At 34.5% G+C, this 16,548-nt stretch overlaps 1 long non-coding RNA gene across 1 annotated transcript; it reads right to left on the bottom strand.

Annotated features, from left to right (window-relative positions):
* Positions 1-320: 320 nt before the first annotated feature.
* Positions 321-10,005, bottom strand: LOC132753881 (uncharacterized). The gene is made up of 3 exons (XR_009629025.1): positions 9,895-10,005; positions 5,978-6,195; positions 321-654 (listed from the first exon to the last, which is right to left on the bottom strand). It is a non-coding gene; the product is annotated as an uncharacterized LOC132753881 (long non-coding RNA).
* Positions 10,006-16,548: the final 6,543 nt, after the last annotated feature.

Genomic DNA, 16,548 nt, shown 5'->3' with positions numbered 1-16,548 from the left:
CCATACACCATTTCTCCCTGTAACCTCAATTCAACTCTGTCTGTACACACAACTCAACTGAAATTTCCCCATACACTCAACTCAACTCTTCCCTTATGCTGAATTCAACTGAACTCTCCCCGTATGCTAAACTCAACTCTCCCAATACAGTCAACAAAACTCTCCCGGTATGCTCAACTCAACTCTCCCCATACAGTCAACTCACTCTCCCCGTACACTCAGCTTAAACTCTCTCCGTACGCTCACACCAACACAACTCCCCACGTGCACTCAACTCAAATCTCTGTATGCTCAAAATCAACACAACTCTCCCTGTACACTCAACTCAACTCACCGCACACTCAACTCAAATCTCCCCATATACGTAACTCAACTCTCCCTGTAACCTCACTTCAACTCAAATCTTCCAGTACGCTAAACAAAACTCTACTCTCCCTGTACACTCAACTCACCCCGTACGCTCAACTCTCCATGTACTCTAAACTCATCTGTCCCTGTATGCTCAACTTTTAACTTAAAATGTGATTAACATGTCTAAATAGTTATGAATAAATTGATTTTTACCTTTTATTGGTTCGATTTAAGACTGTCCATTTATCTGGTCACTCTACAATATTTAGTGAGCTGTCCGTCCAAAATTGACACGATTGACATCTGTAATGAGAAAATTAAATCACATTTTCAAAAGGTTTCTACAGAAAAAAGGAAATAAGATTTTTGCATGAGAATATAATTATGTGCCTTTGAAATGTTTAACAAAAATATACAATCACACAAGCACTCCAAGAAAACATTTCTGAAATGATCTACTCCTATATCATTGTAGATAATGCATATGCCACTTCATTTACAATTGGTTTAATTAAAGGTACATTAACCTTGATATATATTTATATATATTTTGAATAAAAGAGTTAAAGATAACTTAACAAGAGCAGTCGGTAGGACAGGATGGAAAAGGGCAAACAAATTTTCAAGTCCATGTTACTTGGCCTTGGAGAGTGACCAATCATAGTATTAAATAAGTGTATAAAATTTCAAAAATATTTCAAAGCCAGATGTCAATGGAATACGAAAATATTTGAGGTCGTACGCAAACTTTAACTGAAATTCTAATTTGAAAATGGGGCATAATTCTGTTGGGTGCATAATGGTTAACTAATGCGCAATGTTTCAAAGCCATTAAAGTCAATGGCCTTTGAAAATATTTGAGGTGGTACGTAAACTTTAAAATAAATTTTAAATAAAAAAAAATGACATAATTCTTTTAAAATGCTTGATAGAGTTACCCCTTCCTATCTACAGGTTGGGGGCATAGTGGTAAACAAGCGTTCAAAGTTTTAAAGCCAGAATGTGATTGGACTTAAAAATTATTTGAGGTGGTACGCAAACTTCAACATAAGTTATTACAGTGATGCTCAGATGACTGGGATAGCTCTACTTATTCTCATCAAAGTATAAGTGGTTAAGTTTGCGACATGAAAATATATACAACTTTTGCAATTGAAATTATACACAAATATTTAATTGCCCAAAAGATATTTTCTTTTTAGACAAACTTTCTTCTATCATTTGAAAACATGTTTTCATAAATAATCTTACATAAATAAGTTTTACTGTTCAGGTATTGAGAATAATTTTTCTCAATGCTTGTTTGTTAACAAATTACAAATGTTTTAATGAATCAATATATGTGTTAATAACACAAAACGTTATCATATAACAAAAGAATGTTTCAAAATAGGACAAAGAAATGTGTGAAAAACTAGCAATATATATTTCAAACAATTATATAAATAATAAAGATACTAAACAACTGAATAGAACCATTACAACTAGAGATCACTAAATGTGATTAAGCCCCCGCAAGACTACTTCTGAAATGAGGAAGTTACTAGTAACAGAATACCAAGTAAAAGAATTGAAATAGTTATTAAAGCTAGTTGTGGTTCTTGTACATTGAATTTTCTTTTACTGTGGTTGACCATTGATAAAGTTTTATTGAATTACTCTGTTATCAATCCAGATAGAGTTGCATTTCTTTAGCACTGCACTTCCTCTCAATGCGCTTGACCATTGCATGAAGTTGTATTGAATTCCAGTAACAGTTTATTATAACAATATAATATTATGCACTGGACAAGACAAAGTAACAAATGGCAATAACTATGTAATTATATAGTCCAACAAGGCAGTCTGAAGGACAGCTAAATCCCCTTCCGCAGTAAACATGAATGTGTACTTCTTGACCTTTTACCAACCACGACCTTGATGTTGTGCCATGCATATCATAAGCACATAGTCTCATGATGGTGTTTATTTGCGCCAAGTTATTTAAAATCTTCCATAAAGTAAAATGCTATGGAGAACATATAACCATGACCCTGGGGGTATTTAAAAGTTATGGAAGGGACATGAAATGTAGACTTTTTTACATTTGACCTTTAAGTGTGACCTTGACCTTGGGGGAAGCAACTCAATTATTGCACTCTGCACATGTTCTTATAATGGTGATCAATTGTGCCAAGTTATTTTTTTTTAAAATTGCAGTAGTTAAAAAGTTATGGAGCAGACACAAAATGTAGACTTTAGAATTTGACCTGAAAGTGTGACCTTGACCTTTTGGATAGCAGCTCTGCACATCTTCACATTATGGTGATCACTAGTGCCAAGCTATTTAAAAGTAATTTCCGCGGTTAAAAAGTTATGGAGCGGACACAAAATGTAGACTTTATATAAAAAAATGAAGACTTTTAACATTTGACCTTTAAATGTGACTTTAACCTTGGGGGTAGCAACCAAATTCTTGCGCTCTGCACATCCTCTCATTATGGTGATCATTTGTGCCAAGTAATTTATGAAAATTTTCAGCAGTTAAAAAGTTATGGAGCGGACACAAAATGTAGACTTTTTATTATAAAATGAAGACTTTTTAAGGTTTGACCTTTAAGTGTGACCTTGACCTTGGAGGTAGCAACCAAATTCTTGGGCTCTGCACATCCTCTCATTATGGTGATCATTCATGCCAAGTTATTTCAAAAACTTTTTGGTGTTTTAAAAGTAATGGAGTGGACACAAAATGTAGACTTTTTATTATGAAATGAAGACTTTTTTAAGTTTGACCTTTAAGTGTGACCTTGACGGAAGCAACCAAATTCTTGCGCTCTGCACATCCTCTCAATATGGTGATCACTTGTGCCAAGTTAATTTAAAAAAATTTCAGCGATAAAGTTATTACATTTCAAGCCACGCACAACACAAACTGAAAATTGCAAATTTTCACTAAGTCAAAGGCAGTAACTCTGACAAAATATATAAATTCACAAGCAAAACCCCAGGTGCACAACTTCACATGCTGAGCAACATTCCCTTAAAGTTTCATGACACCATGTCAAATTGTTTTTGAGCTACTTGCGACACAAAAGAAAACAGAGGGAAGGACGGACAGAAGGACATGCAAGGGTTAATCTTATTGCCACAGCCCCTTAAGTGGGTGCACAAAAAGAACAAGAGCACCGCTAGGCAGAACATTATATGCCTGAAAGGGTTTTTTTTTTAAGTAAGAATGAAGCATTTGTAAGACTTTACATTAATTAAATAAAGTATTAACCCCTTCAAATAGCAATGCTATAAAGTTTGAATATTGTGGGCCAAATGGAATTTAAGTTATGCTCTGGAAACTGTTTTCAGTTTTGAGGTAATAGCGACCTTGAACTTTGACCTTGTGACCCCAAAATCAATAGGGGTGTTTTACCCAATATGGACAATCATCCTATGAAGTTTGAATATTGTGAGCCAAACAGAACTTAAGTTATGTTCCGGAAACTTTTTTCGTTGTTTGTTTGTTTCATTTTACGCCTTTTCCAACAGTATTTCAGTCATATAGGCGGGTAGTTTCCTAACCATTGTTCCTGGAGAGTTACACCAGCACTAGACAAACTTCCTCCACGCTAAACTACCAAAGCATCTCCAGGGATCGAACCCACGCCAGAGAGGTAACTGGATTAGAAGTCATCGACTCTAACCCCTCAACCACGGAGGTGGTGCTGAAACTGTTTTCAGTTTTAAGTCAAAAGAGACCTTTGACCTTGCGACCCCAAAATCAATAGGGGTCTTCTACCCAATATTGACAAACATCCTATTAAGTTTGAATACTGTGGGTCAAAAGGAACTTAACTTATGCTCCGGAAACTGTTTTCAGTTTTAAGGTGATAGTGACCTTGACCTTTGACCTTGTGACTTTCAAATCAATAGGGGTCTTCTACCAATTATAGACAATCATCCTATGAAGTTTGAATACTGTGGGCCAAATGGAACTTAAGTTATGCTCTGGAAACTGTTTTCAGTTTTAAGGTGATAGTGACCTTGACCTTGTGACTCCAAACAGACAGACGGACGCCAGGGGGTATAACATAATATGCCGGAAATTCTTTTGGGCATATAAAAACAAACAGAAAAACATTTCTTCTTTTTTTCAAATATTTGTATTTGTTTCTCAATGTTCAAATATTTGGTAGAGTTTCAAATATTAGAATAAAATTCCCAGCCCTAATTTTAACCATTAGATCATAGCGACAGAAAACAAGGGACATAAGGAATCAGAGGAGAAGGCTGTCGTTTGTCAGGTACATTCTCCTTACCACTGTTAGTGTGATATCAATGATTTTATGAAAGTAAGAAAGCATGCAGATAAGTCACAGTGTCGGAGGTTCTAAAACTAGTGTGCCACTTGCATTTTTAGTCAATCTGATACATTTATGTTTAACAGCAAGTTACATGTATAAGCATGACACATCATTAAATCAATATTTTAGACAATAGCATAAACCTAGTTTTAAGTAACCACTGACATTTCATTCATAAAAAGTAATTGGCTTGTCATATAAAACTGACAAAGATTTAATCAGGATTTTAATCTACCAAGTCATAAAAGCCCAATTACATAATGAAAAATTATTAAAATATGTAGACTGTTTTAACCCTTAACCTATTGCATCCGAAAAGATTATCATTGGTCGCAAGTATAGAGCAAGGTCAGCCTGCATGTCTGTGAAGGGTTATAGCTATACCATTGTAGCATTATTTTACATCTTGATAATGCAATCTCTTAAAATATTTGAATGGACTGTTTCAAAGCAGGACAATGAATTCAGTAGGTTAAACAGAGCAACAGATAAGCTTTAAAAGTGAATTGGGTATTACTCCATCATTTCCTTTGGAATTGGGTATTGGCTCCATTTAATTGGGTATTCCAAAACTCAATACCCTATGATTTCAAGATCAATTTGGTATTCAATTATGAAGATATGAATATGATAGCGAAAATAGGATTAGCAAATTACTAGAACTTTTCACAATTGTTTTATGCTTTATATAAAATGCTCATGTTATATTTCATAATATTTTTAACAAGTTCATTTTCTGACTGATTTTTGATTATTTACGACTGTTATGTTTCAAATCAGTTTCCCTTATGTATGACGCCATATTGCTTTCGAAGCGTCTATTGATACAGCTGGGACCTACTTATTGACGTCTCTGCAAAATAAACGGTCTCTGCCGGTCTGTAAAGACCATCAACCAGAGTAGACAAATCGACGGTCTCATGCTTTATTGATATGGCTAAGTCGGTCTTTCGAGACCAGGGACCGTCAAAGACCGGAAACCGTTGATTAGTTAGCATTGATTCGGGAATATTCGGATAGCATGCCTTCAATATAATTGGTCCAGAACAACTAGCATACGACAGATTAACTTTACGGTGATGAAAATGACAATACGCATGAGTTTTTAAGACAATTGCATATTTTATTTTTTTAAATGGGATATGATACGTATTCTTAAATCAATTGCGTATTTTATAAAATTAATTGCGTAAATACGCAAATACCCACCTTATCTGTTGCTCTGGTTAAAGGTTAAAGAAAGGAGAGTAACAAAACTGTAATAATCCAAAAATAAGATAAAAATTTCTCACCGGAGCATTTCCTTGACCTTGACCTCCATTACTGTTGATGATGGTATAGGGGGCATTAGTTGCCTGGAGGATTCTTTCCTCTATGTCTATCAGAAACTGGGAATATCCAGTTGTGTCAAAACCCTGATCACTCTACAGCCCACAACATTGTTCTTCACAAATTTGGGGTCCCTTGCATGTAGCTTTAAGGATATAGGCAACACCAGGTACTCCAGGGACTAGAAATTAATAAAAGAAAAAAGTTCAAAAACCAAAATAGGATTCTAGTTTTGACATTTTTCCAAAACGTTTATTCAGCAAGCTTGTCATATTTTAACAATTAGCCTGTTGGCAGCAACTTCAGGGTTCCCACAAAGAACAGAAAATTATGACAATTTAACCAAAATTCAATCATTTGACCCTGATGCCAGATGGTCACGGTCATGTTAAAGCTCAAAGTCAAGGTCAGTTCAACCTTTTTGAAGGTGTAATCCAAAAGGTTGTTTTGTCCAAGCATGAAAATTATTAATTTATTATTTACCATGTTATAGTCAAATATATCAACAAGAGGGCAATGATGGCTCTGAAGTCGCTCACCTGTATATAGGCCCCCTGGAGCGGGGCCAGTTTAAACCCCAGGGCTTTTATTTGAACAAACTTGGTAGACACCCATTAGAAGATGTTTCATGCTAAACATCTAAGGTCTAGCTTGTTGGGTTTTTTAAAAGAAGATTTTTTAAGTTTTTTCTTTACACATATTTAAAAACAATGACACCCCTGGGGCAGGGCCAGTTTTGACCCCAGGGCTTTTATTTGAACAATCTTTGTAGACACTTCCTGGAAGATGTTTCATGCTTAATATCTAAACTCTAGCTATTCGGGTTTTTTCGAAGAAGATTTTTAAGTTTTTGCTATACACATATAAGGAAAATCAATGTCCCCCAGGGCGGGACCAATTTTGACCCCAGGGCTCTTATTTGAACAAACTTGGTAGACATCCATTAGAACATGTTTCATGCTAAATATCTTAGCTCTAGCTCTTTGGGTTCTTTAAAAGAAGATTTTTAAGTTTTTACCATATGCATATAGGAAAAATCAATGACCCCCTGGGGCGGGGCCAATTTTGACCCCAGGGCTTTTATTTGAACAAACTTGGTAGACACTCACTAGAAGATGTTCCATGCCAAATATCTAAGCTCTATCTCTTTGGGTTATTTAGAAGAAGATAATTAAAGTTTTTTCTTTTGGTTGCCATGGCAACCAGAGTTCTACATGGAATTAAATTCTTTGAACAATTTTCAAAGGTGACCACCAAAGGAACATTCCTGTGAAGTTTGGTTGAAATTGGCTTAGTGGTTTATGAGGAGATGTCATTTAAAGTAAAAGTTTACAGACGCCGGCCGGACGCCGGACAAAAAGCGATCACAAAAGCTCACCCTGTCACAAAGTGACAGGTGAGCTAAAAATCAGTGAAAATTCATTAATTTCACCTTCAAGGTCAAAGTCATAAATGAGCCATGGTCAATTTGAGTTTGATATACATAAAGGTCATATCCTAATAATGTGTTTTAATATGAAGACGATCGCTCATTAATAACAAAGTTATTGCCAAAAATGGCAAAAAAAAAATCAATAATTTTACCTTCAAGATCAAAGTCATTTATGAGTGAAGGTCTGTCTAGTTAACTAATAAAGGTCTATTCTCAAAGATTGTTGTTCAAGTAAGAAGACATTTCATTCAAAAGTTAAAAAGATATACAGAAGCACAATATGAAATCAAGGGCCAGCTTAATGTGAACAATTTTGTCACCAAGGAAATTTTTGTGTACAATTGTTTCAAAATTGAACCAGTGGTTAAAATGTTGTAAATATGTTATTTTCTAATTTTAGCAGTCTGGCAGCCATTTTATTAAACAGTTCAACCTGTCACTATTCTCAAAAAATAGAGAAAATCAAAACATCACAAAAAATACTGATCAACAGTACATATAAGAAAACTCAATGACCCCTGTTGCCAAGCCAATTTTGGAGCTAGGGGTTTCATTTGATCAAACTTGGTAGGCATCCACTAGAAAGTGTTTAAAGTTTAACAAATTTTGCAAAGTGGTTTAGGAGGAGAGGTTGTTTGAAGAAATTGTTGACGCATGGATGCACAGACAGACGCACAGACAATGGGCCATCACAGAAGCTCACCAGTTGAGGAAGATTTGTCCTTAGGTGAACTACAAAAAAATTGTCAGTTTTTTAATGAAACTATAATTATCTTCATATTGTGGCCACTTATAGTGTGTATGGTTTTAATCATTACATATGAGCCGTGTCATGACAAAACCAACATAATGCATTTGCACCCAGCTTCCAAACCCTATAAAAAGTAGGGAAACTGATAGCGAACAGCATGGATCCTGATAAGACTGCGCGGATGGGCAGGCTGGTCTGGATCCATGCTGGGTGCAAACCAATTATGTTGGTTTTGTCATGATGCGGCTCATATTTACTTTATGTGACGTCAAACCTTGTTTATTCTATATTTATGAAGAGACTGTGAAGCACTTTTATCAATTTTTTTTTAAATCAAATTTAAAATACTTATATTCATATTCTTTTAAATTGCTGGTTAAAACAATTTAGATAAGATAGACTGGCAGGACATTTTCACCCTATCACCAGGATTTGATAATTTCAGTCCCCAGGGTCTGATACTTTCAGTTCCCAGTCTGAATATGAATAAGAGGGCCATGATAGCCCTAGATTGCTCACCTGACCCATAGAACTCATCCAAACAATTACCTAGACAAGCATTCTGACCAAGTTTCATGACAGGTGAGTCAAAAATGTGACCACTAGAGTGTTAACAGGGATTATCCATATTTGAGCAGTGTGACCTAGTTTTTTACCCAGGTGACCCATATTCCAACTTGACCTAGAAATCATCAAAATAAACTTTCAGATCAATTTCCAGGATACTTTGATCAAAACAGTAGCCACTAGAGTGTTAACAAGATTTTTCTATTTTTAGCTCCGGTGACCTAGTTTTTCATGTGAGATGACCCATATTCGATCTCATTCAAGCAATTACCTAGACAAGCATCCTGACCAAGTTTAATGATAATTGAGTCCGAAATGTGACAACTAGGATGTAAACAAGGTTTTTCTATTTTTAGCTCCGGTGACCTAGTTTTTCATCCGAGATGACCCATGTACGACCACCTCCGAGCTATCAACTAGATAAGCATCCTGACAAAGTTTGATGATGATTGAGGCAAAAATGTGACAGCTAGAGTGTTAACAAGGTTTTTCTATTTTTAGCTCCAGTTACCTAGTTTCATCTGAGATGATCAATGTTCAAACTCATCCAAGCTATCAACTAGATAAGAATCCTAACCAAGTTTGATGATGATTGAGGCAAAAATGTTACTGCTAGAGTGTTAACAAACAAGTGTGGATGGATGACGGACATTCAACAATTCTAAAAGCTCACCCTAAGATTCATAAACTTCAGCCCAAGCCTAAGTCTAACACCAGTACTAATTGGTTATTTTGTATTATCTGTTGGATAAATAATAATTATTATGTAATTAGTCATAATTACACAAAAGTCTATATTTTGTTTCTTTGTTTGTTTGTTTCATTTTACGCCTTTTCCCAACAGTATTTCAGTCATATAGGCGGGTAGTTTCCTAACCATTGTTCTTGGAGAGTTACACCATAACTAGACTGCCTCCCTCCGTGCTAAACTACCAAAGCATCTCCCAGAGATAGAACCCACGCCAGAGAGGTAAATGGATTAGAAGTCATCGACTCTAACCCCTCGACCAAGGAGACAGTTCAAAAATCTATATAAAAGTATATATAATAAATATATATATATATATATACATGTATATATATAGAGAGAGAGAGAGAGGTGACGAAGTTTCTATAATTAAAATACTTACTATCTATTCAAACATTTTTTTTGTAACTGAGCCTTCCTTCAAATTGCTAGAACTGGTAACCTTGAATTTGACAACCATAGCAATAGTCATGACATTGACTATTCTATTCCTGTAAAATACAAATATTTATTAATACACTTTATTTTACAATTTATAAAATCATTACACAGCATAACATGCATATAAAACTAAAAGATTCAACCAGGTTTAAATGCTCTTTTGCATATAAACCAAACTGTTGTAATGCTATATGCACAATATGGCTGTATGTTCCATCAACAACAATTAGTCTGTTAATTCACTCACCTCTTGCAATATTTTTTTTTAATTCTAAATTTATAGAGCGTTCTTATAATAGAGGTGTGTATATTTAAAGTTTGAAGTAGATACATTAAGAAAAAGGAAGTTTCTTAAAAAAAGAAATAAAAAAAATTATAATTCAAATTCTAAGTACAAGGGGGTAATTCTGATAATTTTGGTACTAGAGTAAAGAACCTAGTCCAGGCTTTCTACTGCCTCTACCAAAAAAACTAGGGAAAAAGTAGGGCATATTTTTACCAAAAAGTAGGGCAAAGTAGGGATTTCTGATGTTAAAAACTAGGGATAAAGTAGGAATTTCTTACCGTTTTAGTTAAGAATTAGCAAAACATACCATCACCGAGACCACATCAGGCTGTGTGTATCTTCAGTTCAGTCCATGCTTGAAAGACAGGCACCTCATAGGCAGAATGTTGCTGAATGTTTTGCCAAGGCACCATGAGCAGAGCTGCATCAGTACTAAGGGTGTAGTACTTAAGTACCAGTACCAGTACTTGCCAAGTTTTGCAGTACCATTTCCAGTACCAGTACTTGATTTTAGCTTGGTACTGCAGTACCAGTACTTTTTTTGGGGAAGTAATTAAGTACCAGTACTAATACTTTTATATATTCATCAAAGTTTGAATAAATACACAGTGTCATTCAAAATAATTGCAAACATTATTCAACAAAGAAATAAAATCATTTACTTTAAAGTTGACATTACATTTTTACAACTTAAATGAACAAACATACTTTTTACAAACAATAATCATCATATATTCATGTCATATGTTATTGTTTAGTTACCAGTCAACTGTAATACAATGCAATAATCTTACATTTTAAACCCACCAGTCTTTTTGTTGCCTTTTACACCTTCACACCTCTGTTCAATTTATACCAAAGTAAATAACTTTTTTATGGTGCTAACAATATCACTTGAAATATGATTATTTAGAATAGAAGTAATTAATTAGTGTTTATTTTGCTCCTGTTTTTACTAGTAAATACAAAGTAATAAGATTGCAATAAGGATATTTTACCAGTAAAGAGTTATTGACTCTGTTTATCTCAATTTAATTTTACTTTAAGTCTTTGGTGCTTTTTTATGATGAATAATATGTTAACATTTGAAGGAATATTGCAGCAAATTATTTATAGATTTGATAACTTACTTTTTCACAAAAATAAAATAATACATGGAATTTACATCTTTACTTTATGAGTAAAAATAATGACATTTTTATCAAAACCAAAAATACTGCCTAGTAATGCAGTAGCAGTACCATTTTTTTAAGACAGTAATGCAGTACCAGTACCTGAGTAGTAGCAAAATTTTGTAAAAGTAATTCAGTATCAGAACCAGTACTTGCAAAATTGCTCCAGTATATACTGCAGTACCAGTACCAGTAATGCAGCTCTGACCATGAGTCTTTCAAGGATGGACATCACAAGGAGACACTAACACACCTTAACTACTCATCTATTGCAACTGAAAATACAACTGAAATACCATTTTAAATATCTTCTTTTTTTCATTTCATTTCAAAATGAAAAAGTAGGGATAATAGGGCTATTTCAGAAAAAAGTAGGGCAAAGTAGGGATCAAAAGGAAAAAGTAGGGAAAAGTAGGAAAAGTAGGAAAAGTAGGGACCAGTAGAAAGCCTGCTAGTCACATATAATATGCTTGATGATCATAAAAATATTTCAAGTCTGAAGAAAATACCTAAAGGAATGAAGAAGTTATAGTGAAAAAGATTTTACTCTGTAAAAATTAAATGCAGTTGCCAATGCTGAATCAATAGGACAGCTCTCAATATGCTCCCTGTAAGGCTTCCAATGTTGTGTATAATCTACATAATGCAATCTATCCATATTTAAAATTTCACAAAAATATTTCTATACTTCTTGAATTTATCACAATTGTTATTTTAGCTATATTTTAAGTCAACTTGTTGCCATAGCAACAAAACCTTTAAACATAGGAAGGATCAGTGACAATATTTTTCCGCATTCCCTTCCAAAGTTATTCAAAGAATTTGATTCTATACAGAAACCTTGGAAACCTTTAGGAATTATTAAGATCAGTGACAATATTTTCCCACATTCCATTTCATAGAAAAAAAGTTAATTTGTATAACTATGATTATCATGTATAGGCTAAAGTTTATAAGTATTTACAAAATTAAATTGGTCAGGCGCGCACAGCCACGTGACAAATTTTTTTATGTTAATCGAAATATATAATAAACTTAAACCAGCTTACAGTGTTTTAAATTATTTTTTATAAACAGTAGATTTACTACACCGATTAACAGTTTGTTGATTTACCAAAGTAAATATTATGTTACTATTCATTTGAAATACTGCAATCCTTTTGGACAAAAAAATAATTTCGAACACTTAACAAGTTAGAAGTACAGGTAGCCATCCAATCTGTACTTTGCATTTTAATTAAATATCATATTTTAGCATTTTAATCTTTTAAGCAATATGTTTGTGTTCAACAGTGAACTATGATGCACGACATTTTCTATCATCTTGAAATAAGTTAAAAGGTGGTGTGAAATTCTAAAATCAGCACAATTCTGATGAAAAATTGAAATAAACAAAAACCTTTTCAACAAAAAGAAATTTAGTTACTGTTACTTACTTTCCCATGAATCGGGAATAACAACTGTTTATAGGATGAATTAAGTGACACTAACTATAATTTATAGGAAAAAAGACGGAAGGCATTCTTTTCCGAATCTAAATAAGCATTTAATAACCAGCTTTTTCCCTTAGGAAATTAAAGATGACTTCTAAATCCTTTGATACTTAGACCCACTTTTACATTCCCCTGTGACCTTGACCTTTGACCTCAAAAGCAATAGGGGTCATCTACTCAGCATAACTAACGTCCATGCCAAATATAAAGACTGTGGGTCAAAGGAATCTTAAGTTATTGGGAGGACAAGCTATTTGAAGTCAAGGCCCCTGTGACCTTTGTTTCATTTTACGCCTTTCCCCCAACAGTATGTCAGTCATATATGCGGGTAGTTTACTAACCATTGTTCCTGGAGAGTTACACCAGTAATAGATTACCTTCGTCTGTGCTAAACTACCAAAGCATCTCCAGGGGATTGAACCTACTCCAGAGGGGTAACTGGATTAGAAGTCATCAACTCTGACCTGTGCCCTCAAAATCAATAGGGTTCATCTACTATTCATGACCAATCCAACTACCAAATATGAAGACTTTGGGTCAAAAGATTTTTAAGTTATTGTCGGACAATGATAAACCGAAGGACTGCCAGACGAAGAGATGGTTGGACTTCCGGATGGACAAGCTGATTCCAGAATACCCCCTTACAACTTCGTTGTGAGGGGATATAAAAAGTAAATAGAAGAAAAAAGGACTCACATTGACTTCTCTACTAAAATTAATAGGGGTCTTTTACCTAATATGGACAATCATCCTATGAAGTTTGAACATTGTGGGTCAATTGGAACTTAAGTTATGCTCCGGAAACTGTTTTCAGTATTAAGGTCATAGTGACCTTAACCTTTAACCTTTTGACCCCAAAATCAATAGGGGTCTTCTACCCAATATGGGCAATCATCCTATGAAGTTTGAACATTGTGGGCCAAATGGAACTTAAGTTATGCTCCGGAAACCAAATTGCTAACAGACGGACGGACGGACAGACAGACGGACGCCAGGGGGTATAACATAATATGCCCTTTCGGGCATATAATAAAAATAACAAGGGTGCCATAGTCACAAAATACGCCCGTTTACGAAAAAGCTTTAGATGGAGATGGGGGCATTATGGATAAGTGTTATCTAGCAAGCAAGTTTTTATTCCTGGCACTGTGTTGTTAAATGAACCTTAAAACAAATCAATAGGGAAGATATGCACAGAATGTGTGACCTTGACCTTGGTCGCAGGGACCTGAATTTTATGCACGGCACTCAGCCTCACAATGATGAACATTTGTGCCAAATTATATTGAAATCCCTCTATGCATGTAGAAGTTTTGCTCCAGACAAGTGTTTTTCTATGAGCTCTAACTGTGACCTTCACCTTTGACCTAGAGACTTGGTTTATGTGCAGGGCACTACGTCTCATGGTGGTGAACAATTCTATAAAAGTAACATTAAAATTCCTCCATGCATGTAGAAAATATGCTCCGGACAACATCTGGATATTTAATCATCTCCAGTGACCTTGACCTTGCAAATATTAACCTAAATTAAATGTGTAACACCTGTAGTCATGATAGTTACCATTTGTGCTACAATCCATCAATAAATGATGACTAAATGGTCCCTATAACCATCTTCAAATTTTTATCTGAACTTTGACCTCTATGTGTAACCTTGACTTTGGTCGCAGGGATCTGAATTTTGCATGCGACACTCAGCCTCACAATGACAAAATCTGGATATTTCACCATCTTTAGTGACCTTGACCTTGCATATATTGACCTAAAGTACATGTGTCACAGCCGTAGTCATTATAATGACCATTTGTGTTACAATCCCTCAATAAATGATGATTAAATCGTCCCTATACACATCTTCATATTTTTATCTTTTTTTAAACGGGCGTATAAAAAGTACATGTAATTTAATAACTAAAAAATTCTGATTTAAGATTTTATTCTAGGGAAATACATTTCATTACAATTCTTAATCTTTGAATGAGCTGAACTGATATTTACTTGAAAATTAAAATATAATTAAATTTCTATGAGAAAGTATTTACATTTGATAAGGTAATTACTGTATGATCTTTATGAACAAATACCAAGTCTACAGAACACCATAGTTATCACAGTTAAGAATCTTGACCAATGAATGAAACATGTGTAAATAAATGTTACATTCTTTAGAACATACTCAAGTCCAAGAAAGAGGATTATTTCATGCCCTTTGATTAAATTCTATTTTTAGAATTGAAAGTGAAAATAAATCAAGGGAGTAATTGTGTAAGTCATTTATGAACAAAGTAATAACTTTGTTGTCTCCCTTTGATTAAATTCTATTTACAAAATCTGGATATTTCATCATCTTTAGTGACCTTGACCTTGTATATATTGACCTAAATTATATGTATCACAGCCATAGTCTTGATAATGACCATTTGTGTTACAATCCCTCAATAAATGATGACTAAATGGTCCATATACACATCTTCATATTTTTATCTGAACTTTGACCTCTATGTGTGACCTTGACCTTGGCCGCAAGGACCTGAATCTTGCACGCGACACTCCGCCTCACAATGGTGAACATTTGTGCCAAGTAATATTGAAAATCCCTCTATACATGTGGAAGTTTTGCTCCGGACAAGCATTTTTCAATGAGCTCTAAGTGTGACCTTGACCTTTGACCTAGAGACCTGGTTCATGTGCGCGACACTGCTCCTCATAGTGGTGAACATTTATATGAAGTTTCATTAAAATCCCTCCATACATGTTGGAGATATGCTCCGGACAAAATTGGACGCCGCCGCGCCCGCCCGCCCGACCGCCCGCCCGCCGACCGCCAGGGGCGTTCCCATAATACGTCCCGTTTTTCAAACGGGCGTATAATAAAAAATATAAAGAATATAACAGATTTGGAAACATTATACAGTGGAACCTGTCTAATCAGAACTCGTCCGGACCAGAAGAAAAGTTCGGATTAGAAAGGTTTCCGGATTAGAACTATTAGAACTGAGGTTTCCGATTCAGAAGGTTCTTTTACATGTTTTTTCATGATACATGTATTTGCAAAATAGTTTAGGGAAAGAAAACGGGAATGCATTTTAAATTGCACTTAGATATTTTATTTTTGCAGTCTCTTATCGTTCATTCTAATACATGAGAATACAAAAATAAAGAATTGAAAATAAATAAATAAGCAAAAAAAGTTATGTTCTCAAGGGTTAAGTTAACCTACGATGTAAAACAGGAGGTGGAGACATGATTAAATATTCGTATCAGCATTTGTCAATTGTTGTTTACTCTTATCCGATTCAGCGATTATCCGAATTCACTGACAGTCTCTATTAATTTTCATTGCTTAATCACGTATCATTGAATCCATTACAAAGGATTAAAAGATATTTTTATTGCATTATATCAAAATATTTATTGAAGGGGACGAAAAACAATCAATTAAGCAATAATAGAAGATATGATCAAGCTAGGTGTAATTTTCAAACCTTCGCAGATCATACGTTTCAACCCATTAATCAAGTGAAATAACACATCAGTTTGTTGTATGTTTACACCTGCAAGATGTGCGATTATTTGTTATTTTTAAAGAAGGTGTGACATTTGGCAAAATCTGTTCGGATCCGAGAGGTAAATTTTAGAGTA

Source organism: Ruditapes philippinarum, unplaced genomic scaffold (genome assembly GCF_026571515.1).
Source record: "Ruditapes philippinarum isolate M1 unplaced genomic scaffold, ASM2657151v2 ctg17987_1_1_1_1, whole genome shotgun sequence".
Lineage (NCBI taxonomy): Eukaryota > Metazoa > Mollusca > Bivalvia > Venerida > Veneridae > Ruditapes > Ruditapes philippinarum.
This window is presented reverse-complemented; position numbering and strand designations above follow the sequence as displayed.